Below are 7,898 nucleotides of genomic sequence, written 5' to 3'. Positions count from 1 at the left end.
AAAATTCAAAGAAAGGCTTTTGATGGTATTAAAAAACTCTCTTGTAGCTTTTCCTTTGTCCCTTTACTTAGTCAGCAACCAGGAACGTTGGATAATTGACACTGGTTGGCAGTACAACAACGCTGTGTAGGCCTCCCCCGAGATGGCAAGGACTGCAGTAGAACTGTTCAGAAGAGCCGTTGCATGTACCGTGACTGCTGGCTCTCTCCTCTCTCTCTCTCTCTCTCTCTCTCTCTCTCTCTCTCTCTCTCTCTCTCTCTCTCTCTCTCTCTCTCTCCTCTCTCTCCTCTCTCTCTCTCTCTCTCCTCTCTCTCTCTCTCTCTCTCTCTCTCTTTTTTGCTATGGATGTGAAGTGGGAAGTGAGACACTCTCTCTCTCTCTCTCTCTCTCTCTCTCTCTCTCTCTCTCTCTCTCTCTCTCTCTCTCTCTCCTCTCTCTCTCTCTCTCTCTCTCTCTCTCTCTCTCTCTCTCTCTCTCTCCCTCTCCTCTCTCTCCTCCTCGTCTCTCTCTCTCTCTCTATTTTGCTTATTATGGATGTGAAGTGGGAAGTGAGACACTCTCTCTCTCTTCACGACTGTTGGAAAAGCATTCCAGGTGAAGCTGGTTGAGAAATTGCCAAGAATGTGCAAAGCTGTCATCAAGGCAAAGGGTGACTATATGAAGAATCTCAAATATAAAATATATTTTGATTTGTTTAATACTTGTTTGTTTACTACATGATTCCATAGGTGTTATTTCATAGTTTTGATGTCTTCACTATTATTCTATAATGTAGAAAATAGTAAAAATAAAGAAAAACCCTTGAATGAGTAGGTGTTCTAAAACTTTTGACCTGTATTGTATATTTTTTCACATTGCATGTCCTCTCACTTTGCCAACACGTCTCCTTCTCCGTTCTCTGCCATTTCTACCTCCCTTCTCGTCTTTCCAGCCATCCAATTCTCTGAGAGGAAACCTTTTTGTAGCTTCTCATTGGTTGAGCTAACTGTCCATTCACCAGAATGTCACTTTCTTCAAGCAACAACACGTGGGGTGTCACATGGCATCCCCATAGGCATGTTAAATTTAAATTTTTCTTCTCCACTCCGCATATAGTTCAATAGGAGAGAAATATGGATTAATGGAGAGAGGAAACTTACATTATCATAGGGGACAAGGAGAGAGACAGGAGTGTGTCTAAATTATCATGTGGACAAAACAAGAGACTGGAGCATGTCCACATTATCATGGAGGTCTAGGAGAGAGACAGTATGTCCACATTATCATAGGGGACTTGCAGAGAGACAGCATGTCAATATTGTCATAAGGGACTATGAGAGAGACAGCATGTCCACATTATTATAGGGGACTAGGAAAGAGACAGCATGTCCACATTATCATTTGGGACTTGAAGAGAGACAGCATGTCCACATTATCATAGTGGACTAGGTGAGAAACAGCATGTCCGTGGTTAGAGCGGCAGGTAGTTTAGTGGTTAGAGTGGCAGGTAGCCTAGTGGTTAGAGAGGCAGGTAGTCTAGTGGTTAGAGCGGCAGGTAGTCTAGTGGTTAGAGCGGTAGGTAGTCTAGTGGTTAGAGAGGCAGGTAGTCTAATGGTTAGAGCGGCAGGTAGCCTAGTGGTTAGGGAGGCCGGTAGCTAGTGGTTCAGGAGAGCAGGTAGGCTGGCGGTTAGAGGGGCAGGTAGCCTGGGGTTAGAGGAGGCAGCGTAGCCTAGTGGTTAGAGGAGGCAGGTAGTCTAGTGGTTAAGAGGGGCCAGGTCAGCCTAGTGGTTAGGAGGAGGTCGCTATGGTTTGGGCAGGTAGCGCCCTTAGTGGTTAGAGGGAGGCAGGGTAGCCTGGCGGTTGAGGAGGCAGGTAGCCTGGTGGTTAGAGGCAGGCAGGTGCCTGTGGTTAGAGGAGGCATGTAGTTAGTGGTTAGAGAGGCAGGTAGCCTCAGTGGTGTAGAGAGGCAGGTAGCCTAGTGGTTAGGAGGCAGGTAGCTAGTGGTTAGAGCGGCAGGTAGCTTGTGGTTAGAGCGGAGGTCTAGTTGGTGGCAGGTGCCTAGTGGTTAGAGAGAGGCAGGTAGTCTAGTGGTTAGAGAGGAGGTAGGTCTAGTGTTAGGAGGCAGGTGCTAGTGGTCTAGGTGTAGGGCGCAGGTAGCTAGTGGTTAGAGAGGCAGGTAGTCTAGTGGTTAGAGGCAGGTAGTCTAGTGGTTAGAGAGGCAGGTAGTCTAGTGGTTAGGAGGCAGGTAGCTAGTGGTTAGAGGGCAGGTAGTCTAGTGGTTTGAGAGCGGCAGTAGCTGGTGGTGGCGGCAGTGTAGCTGGTGGGGTTAGAGGAGGCAGGTAGCCTAGTGGTTAGAGGGGAGGGTCCTAGTGGTTAGAGCGGCAGGGTCTAGTGGTTGAGGGCAGGTAGGCTGTGGTTAGGGAGTGCGGGTAGTGACGTGAGTGGTTAGAGGGCAGGTAGTGTAGGGGGGGCGCTGGTGGTTAGAGGGCAGGTAGCCTAGTGGTTAGAGAGGCAGGTAGCCTAGTGGTTAGAGGAGGCAGGTAGCTAGTGGTTAGGAGGCAGGTAGTCTAGTGGTTAGAGGCAGGTGATCTAGTGGTTGAGGCAGGTGATCTAGTGGTTAGAGGGCAGGTAGCCTAGTGGTTAGAGCAGGCAGGTAGTCTAGTGGTTAGAGTGGCAGGTAGCCTAGTGGTTAGAGAGGCAGGTAGTCTAGTGGTTAGAGAGGCAGGTAGTCTAGTGGTTAGAGAGGCAGGTAGCTAGTGGTTAGAGGAGGCAGGTAGCCTAGTGGTTAGAGGAGGCAAGTAGCCTGGTGGTTAGAGAGGCAGGTAGCCTGTGGTTAGAGGAGGCAGGTAGCCTAGTGGTTAGAGGAGGCAGGTAGCTCTAGTGGTTAGAGGAGGCAGTGTCTAGTGGTTAGAGGGCAGGTAGTTAGTGGTTAGAGAGGCGGTAGTCTAGTGGTTAGAGAGGCAGGTAGTCTGTGGTAGAGGCGTGTCTAGTGGTTAGAGAGGCAGGTAGCTAGTGGTTGAGGAGGCAGGTAGCCTAGTGGTTAGAGGAGGCAGGTAGCTAGGCAGGTTTGAGGAGGCAGGTAGCCTAGTGGTTAGAGGAGGCAGGTAGCCTAGTGGTTAGAGGAGGCAGGTAGTCTAGTGGTTAGAGAGGCAGGTAGCCTAGTGGTTAGAGAGGCAGGTAGCCTAGTGGTTAGAGAGGCAGGTAGCCTTGTGGTTAGAAGGCAGGTAGCTAGTGGTTAGACAAGCGCCTTAGCTCACGGTTTTGGCTTAGGACTACTGCGCTGTTACCACTGTAGCGCTCCTGCACTTACCGGACTGGTAGCGGCTAGTGTGTTGAGGAGAGGCAGCTTCTGGTAGTCTGCTGGTTCGATCGGAGGCAGGGTTCGACTGTCTTATGTCGCTATGGAGGCAGGCTCAGCCCCTAGTGGTTTAGGAGTTTGATACGCGCTGCAGCCGCGTCGCCTCTGTGGTTCGTAGAACGGCACACTGTAGGATCTACGGTGGTGTCGCGTGAGGCGTGGAACATCGGGGCTGTGGTGTGATGGCAGAGGCTAGTCCTATTGCTTAGATGACGGTCAGGTAGCACTAGCTTAAGGCTCTGCGCCTCTACACAGGGTGGCACACGGTGCGTCTTTGTGTAACCCTACGAGCGGCAGGACTAGCTGGCCCTCTTTGTCCATATGGAGCGCGGTGAGCCTAGTGTTTAGTTGGGCATTGTTCTACCTAGTGGTTGGGAGTTAGGCAGGTGGTTAGTCGCTGTGATTTTACCTACGAGCGCGGCTAGGTATCTGTCGGTTATCTGACGCGGCAGCTTGGGTACCACTAGGACTAACTACTGCTCGGCTCTTCCTACCTAGCTAGGACGTTAGACACTGCGTGCTCCTACTACAGCTTCTATTCCGGACTAGGCTACGCTGCGTGCTTCCTAACTCGATCTAGCTCCCTGCGCTCTCTGTGGACTATAGTAGCTACTGCCGTCTCTCTCAGCGCATGGTAGCTACCTGCCGTCTCCTTAAGTGGTTAGATAGGGTCGGTAGTCATCCAGTGGTTAGAGGCGCCTCGTAGTACGCTCTAGGTCGGTTATCGGACGCAGGTGTCTGGTGCGTCGCGTTAGACGGTCACCAGGCTAGTCTTGTGGTTGTGGGCAGGTGCTTCTAGTGTGTCCTGGATGCAGGTAGCCTAGTTGGTTATGAGCGGACTTTAGCTTCTGTGGTCTAGCGGTGGATAGCTGGTGGTTAGAGAGGCAGTGTCTGGTGGTTAGAGGAGCAGTAGCTACTTCTGTGTCGCTCTCGGGGCTAGCTCGATAGACCACCGCTTCAGTGGTCTTAGCGGAGGAGGTGCCTAAGTCTCCTCTCGGTTTTGCAGCGAGGTCAAGTAGCGGGTGGTTTAGAGGGAGGCAGGTGCTGGTGGTATAGCTGGCGGACTGCCCTAGTGGGTCTGTGAAGGGGAGGCAGGGTCATAGCTCTGTTGTTAGAGGAGGCAGGATGGTTCTTGGTTGATCGGGCAGGTGAACACTTAGTGGCTCGAGGCCGGTAGTTAGTGTGTATGTGGAGAGGTCAGGCTGTGTCTCGGTCGGTTAGAGAGTCAGGCTAGTTCTAGTGGTAGAGAGGCGCGCACAGCAGGCCTAGTGGGTTCGGGGGCGGTGTACGCTCCTCGTTGGTTGAGAGGGGCGTAGCCTGGCGGGGGGCCTTAGAGGAGGCAGGTGCTGGTGGTTTAGAGCAGCAGGATTTGCCCTTATCAGTGGTTAGAGGGGGCTTAGAGGTGTTAGTGGTTAGAGGGCAGGTAGCCTAATAAGTGGTTTTAGGGAGAGGCCGGTAGCTACGTGCTTTAGAGGAGGGTCAGGTACCTTGCCTAGTGGTTGGCGGAGGGGCTGCGTTGGTCCTAGAGCTCGTGCAGGCATAGCTATTGGTTATCGCGGCAGGAGCCCTTAGGAGTTAGGTTACGGGTGAGACGAGCGCTAGCGTTCGCTTACTAGTGGTGTAAGAGATGGGCGGTTAGTTAGTGGGTTTAGATTGGGCAGGTGCTGGGAGTGGTTAGTAGCTGGTAGTGCGGCTCTAGGCAGGTTCAGCACTCGTCCTAGTGGTTATTGGAGAGCAGGGCTCTGTGTCTGTGAGTTAGAGATTTTTGGCAGGTAGTCTAGGTGTGGTTAGAGAGGCAGGATAGTCTAGTGGTTAGAGAGGCGGCTAGGCTAGTGGTCTAGAGTGGGATTGGTAGGTTATGTGGTGTGAGCTGGCAGGTCTACGCCTTGGTGGTTTGCATGGCCCGGCAAGCTAGGGTAGCGCGTCAGTTTGTTGGAAGGAGGTTCGCTAGGTCTGTGAGGAGGCAGGTAGTCTAGTGGTCTCCTCTACAGCCAAGGCTTCCTGGGCATGCGCTTGTTAACGCCCATGGAGTACTCGCTGGCTCTTTTCCGTGCTAGGACCCAGGCTTAAGCGCCCTAGCTCGTGGTTGCGTGGCAGGCTAGATCTTGCGTTAGAGAGGAGGTAGCTGAGTACTGCTACGCAGTCGGTAGTACGCCTCCTTCTGTGGTAAATGAGAGCTAGGCCTAAGTCCTGCTTGTGGTTAGACGCTCAGTTAGCTAGATGGTTGAGCCGGCAGGTAGCCTAGTCGTTAGAGGAGCGGTGTCTAGTGGTTATGAGGCAGGTAGTCTAGTGGTTAACGGTCAGGTAAGTTTAGTGGTTGAGAGGTAGGTCTCTAGTGCGTTTAGCGGGCTAGGTTAGCCCTCGCTTTGTATTGATCCGGTGACCTTGTTCTTGTTGTGTCATCGTGCTGGCTTCAGCTTGAGCTTCCTTCGTTGATTGTTAAGTCTAGTTGGCATAGGTAGCCTTCGTGCTTTGGGGCATGCGTCTGCTCTTATGGTTAGAGGAGCGGTCGCTCTTTAGTGGTCTGGTGAGCCGTAGGGCTTACGGTTAGTGGCTGGCAGGTAGGCTAGTGGATCTGAGGAGGAGGCGTAAGTCGCCTGTGCTGCTGTCTTTAGCTGGGGACCAAGCAGGTTTAGCGTCCTACCTGCCTTCCGGTCCTTAGAGTAGGCCTAAACACACAGGGGGTATACGTACCGTTGGCCTCCTTTAACCACTAGGTAGCCTGCCTCCTTTCATAGCCGTCTGAGGGGCTCTTTGGCCTTGGACTCTACAGGCATTTGGGTCTACGTGGCCTTCCTTATCAAACCTTGTGGGTAATTACTGGAGCTCTTGAGCGCGCGATGGTTTAGCTCGTCCGTGGCACTTAGGAGGCGGGTACGGTCCCCCTTGTTCTAGTGGCGTTAGGAGGGCGGTAGTGTCAGTGGTTGGACCGAGGGGAGGGTCAGGCTTAGCAGTGGGTTAGAGATCCCGGCTTCGGTGTTAGTGGTTGACGGTGGCAGGAAACTCGGGGCTGCTGGTTGCGTGCGGCAGGTGGCCGTGCCCTATGGCTCTGGCACGTTAGCGAGGCAAGGTGGTCCTCCTGGCGGGGTGTAGCTCCGGAGGGCATAGGCTGCTGGGTGGTTAGAGAGGCGGTGCTTTGCGGTATTGTGTTAGAGGAGGCCAAGTGGTTTACGTGGTGAGGGCAGGCCTGTTGCTCCCGCTTAGTGTGTTAGATTGAGGCAGGTAGGTTCTAGTTGTGAGGCAGGTTCAGCCTAGTGGTTAGGGAGGAGGTCGCCTCGCGGTTAGAGGAGGCGGTAGCCTGGTGGTTCAGGAGGCAGGTAGCTGCGTGCGTTAGAGGAGGTTTTGTCTATTCTGGTTAGGGGAGGTGCCTGTGGTTAGAGAGGAAGGTTGCCACTGGTTGAGAGGCAGTAGCGCTAGTTGTTAAGAGCAGTAGCCTTCGTGGTTTAGCGAGCCGGTAGCACTAGTGTGTACGAGCGGCAGGTAGCCTGTGTAGCGCAGTAGAGTAATCAGTAGGGTTAGAAGGCAGGTAGTCTAGTGGTTGAGAGGCAGGGTTTAGTGGTTAGAGAGGCAGGTACCTAGTGGTTGAGTGTAGAGCGCGAGGTAGCCTGTGTTGAGAGCAGTTAAGTCTCTAGTGTTAGAGGGATGTCTGTGGTTAGAGGGCAGTAGTCTATGTGAGCAGGCTGCTACGTTAGAGTGGCGGTAGATCTAGTGGTAAGCTGGCAGTAGCTCGGTGTTTGGGAGTAGATGGGGTAGAGCGCTAGGTAAGACTATAGTGAGTTAGAGATGGCAGGTGTCAGGTGTGGCGGCAAGGTAGTCTAGTTGTTAGGACGCACGGTGCATGGTTGAGGGGGACTAGTGGTTAGGCGCAGTAGTGTAGTGGTTAGAGTGGCAGGATTGACTAGTTAGAGGAGGCAGGTAGCCTAGTGTTAGGCGTTGGAGTAACCAAAGTTGCTATTGTCCCCGAGCTGACAGGTAAAATATGTCTTCTGCCCCTGAACACGGCAGTTAACCCACTGTTCTAAGGCCGTCATTGTAAAGAATTGTTCTTAGCTGCTTGCCTCGTCAAATAATGTAAAATATGTACTTTACAAACATATAATTTGACAGAGTCTGTTTGATGAATCATTGTTTCTCATTAAAGTACTGCACCTAATGCCGACCACCGCCGGGGGTATGAGATTGGCTGCTGGGGCCTAATGCCTCACCGCCGGGAGTTGAGTTGGCCCTGCTGGGTAATGCCTACACCAGCCGGGTGGTGTGCTTTGAGATTGGCCTGCTGGGCCTAATGCCTACACCAGCCGGGGATTATGATGATTGGCCTGTGGCTAATGCCAACACCAGCCGGAGTATGAGTTGCCTGCTGGGGCCTAATCCAAACCACGCCGGGAGTATGAGTTGGCCTGCTGGGGCCTATATGCCTACACCAGCCGGGAGTATGAGATTGGCCTGCTTGGCCTAATGCCTAACCAGCGGGGTGAGATTGCAGCGGAGGGGTTTTCAAAATCGTCTAGTATTTATCTCCGTGCTCTCTGCCCCTGGCATGTTGTGTGTGTGTGGTTGT

This window comes from Salvelinus sp. IW2-2015, unplaced genomic scaffold (genome assembly GCF_002910315.2).
Source record: "Salvelinus sp. IW2-2015 unplaced genomic scaffold, ASM291031v2 Un_scaffold1932, whole genome shotgun sequence".
Lineage (NCBI taxonomy): Eukaryota > Metazoa > Chordata > Actinopteri > Salmoniformes > Salmonidae > Salvelinus > Salvelinus sp. IW2-2015.
Note: the sequence above shows the minus strand (reverse complement) of the source record.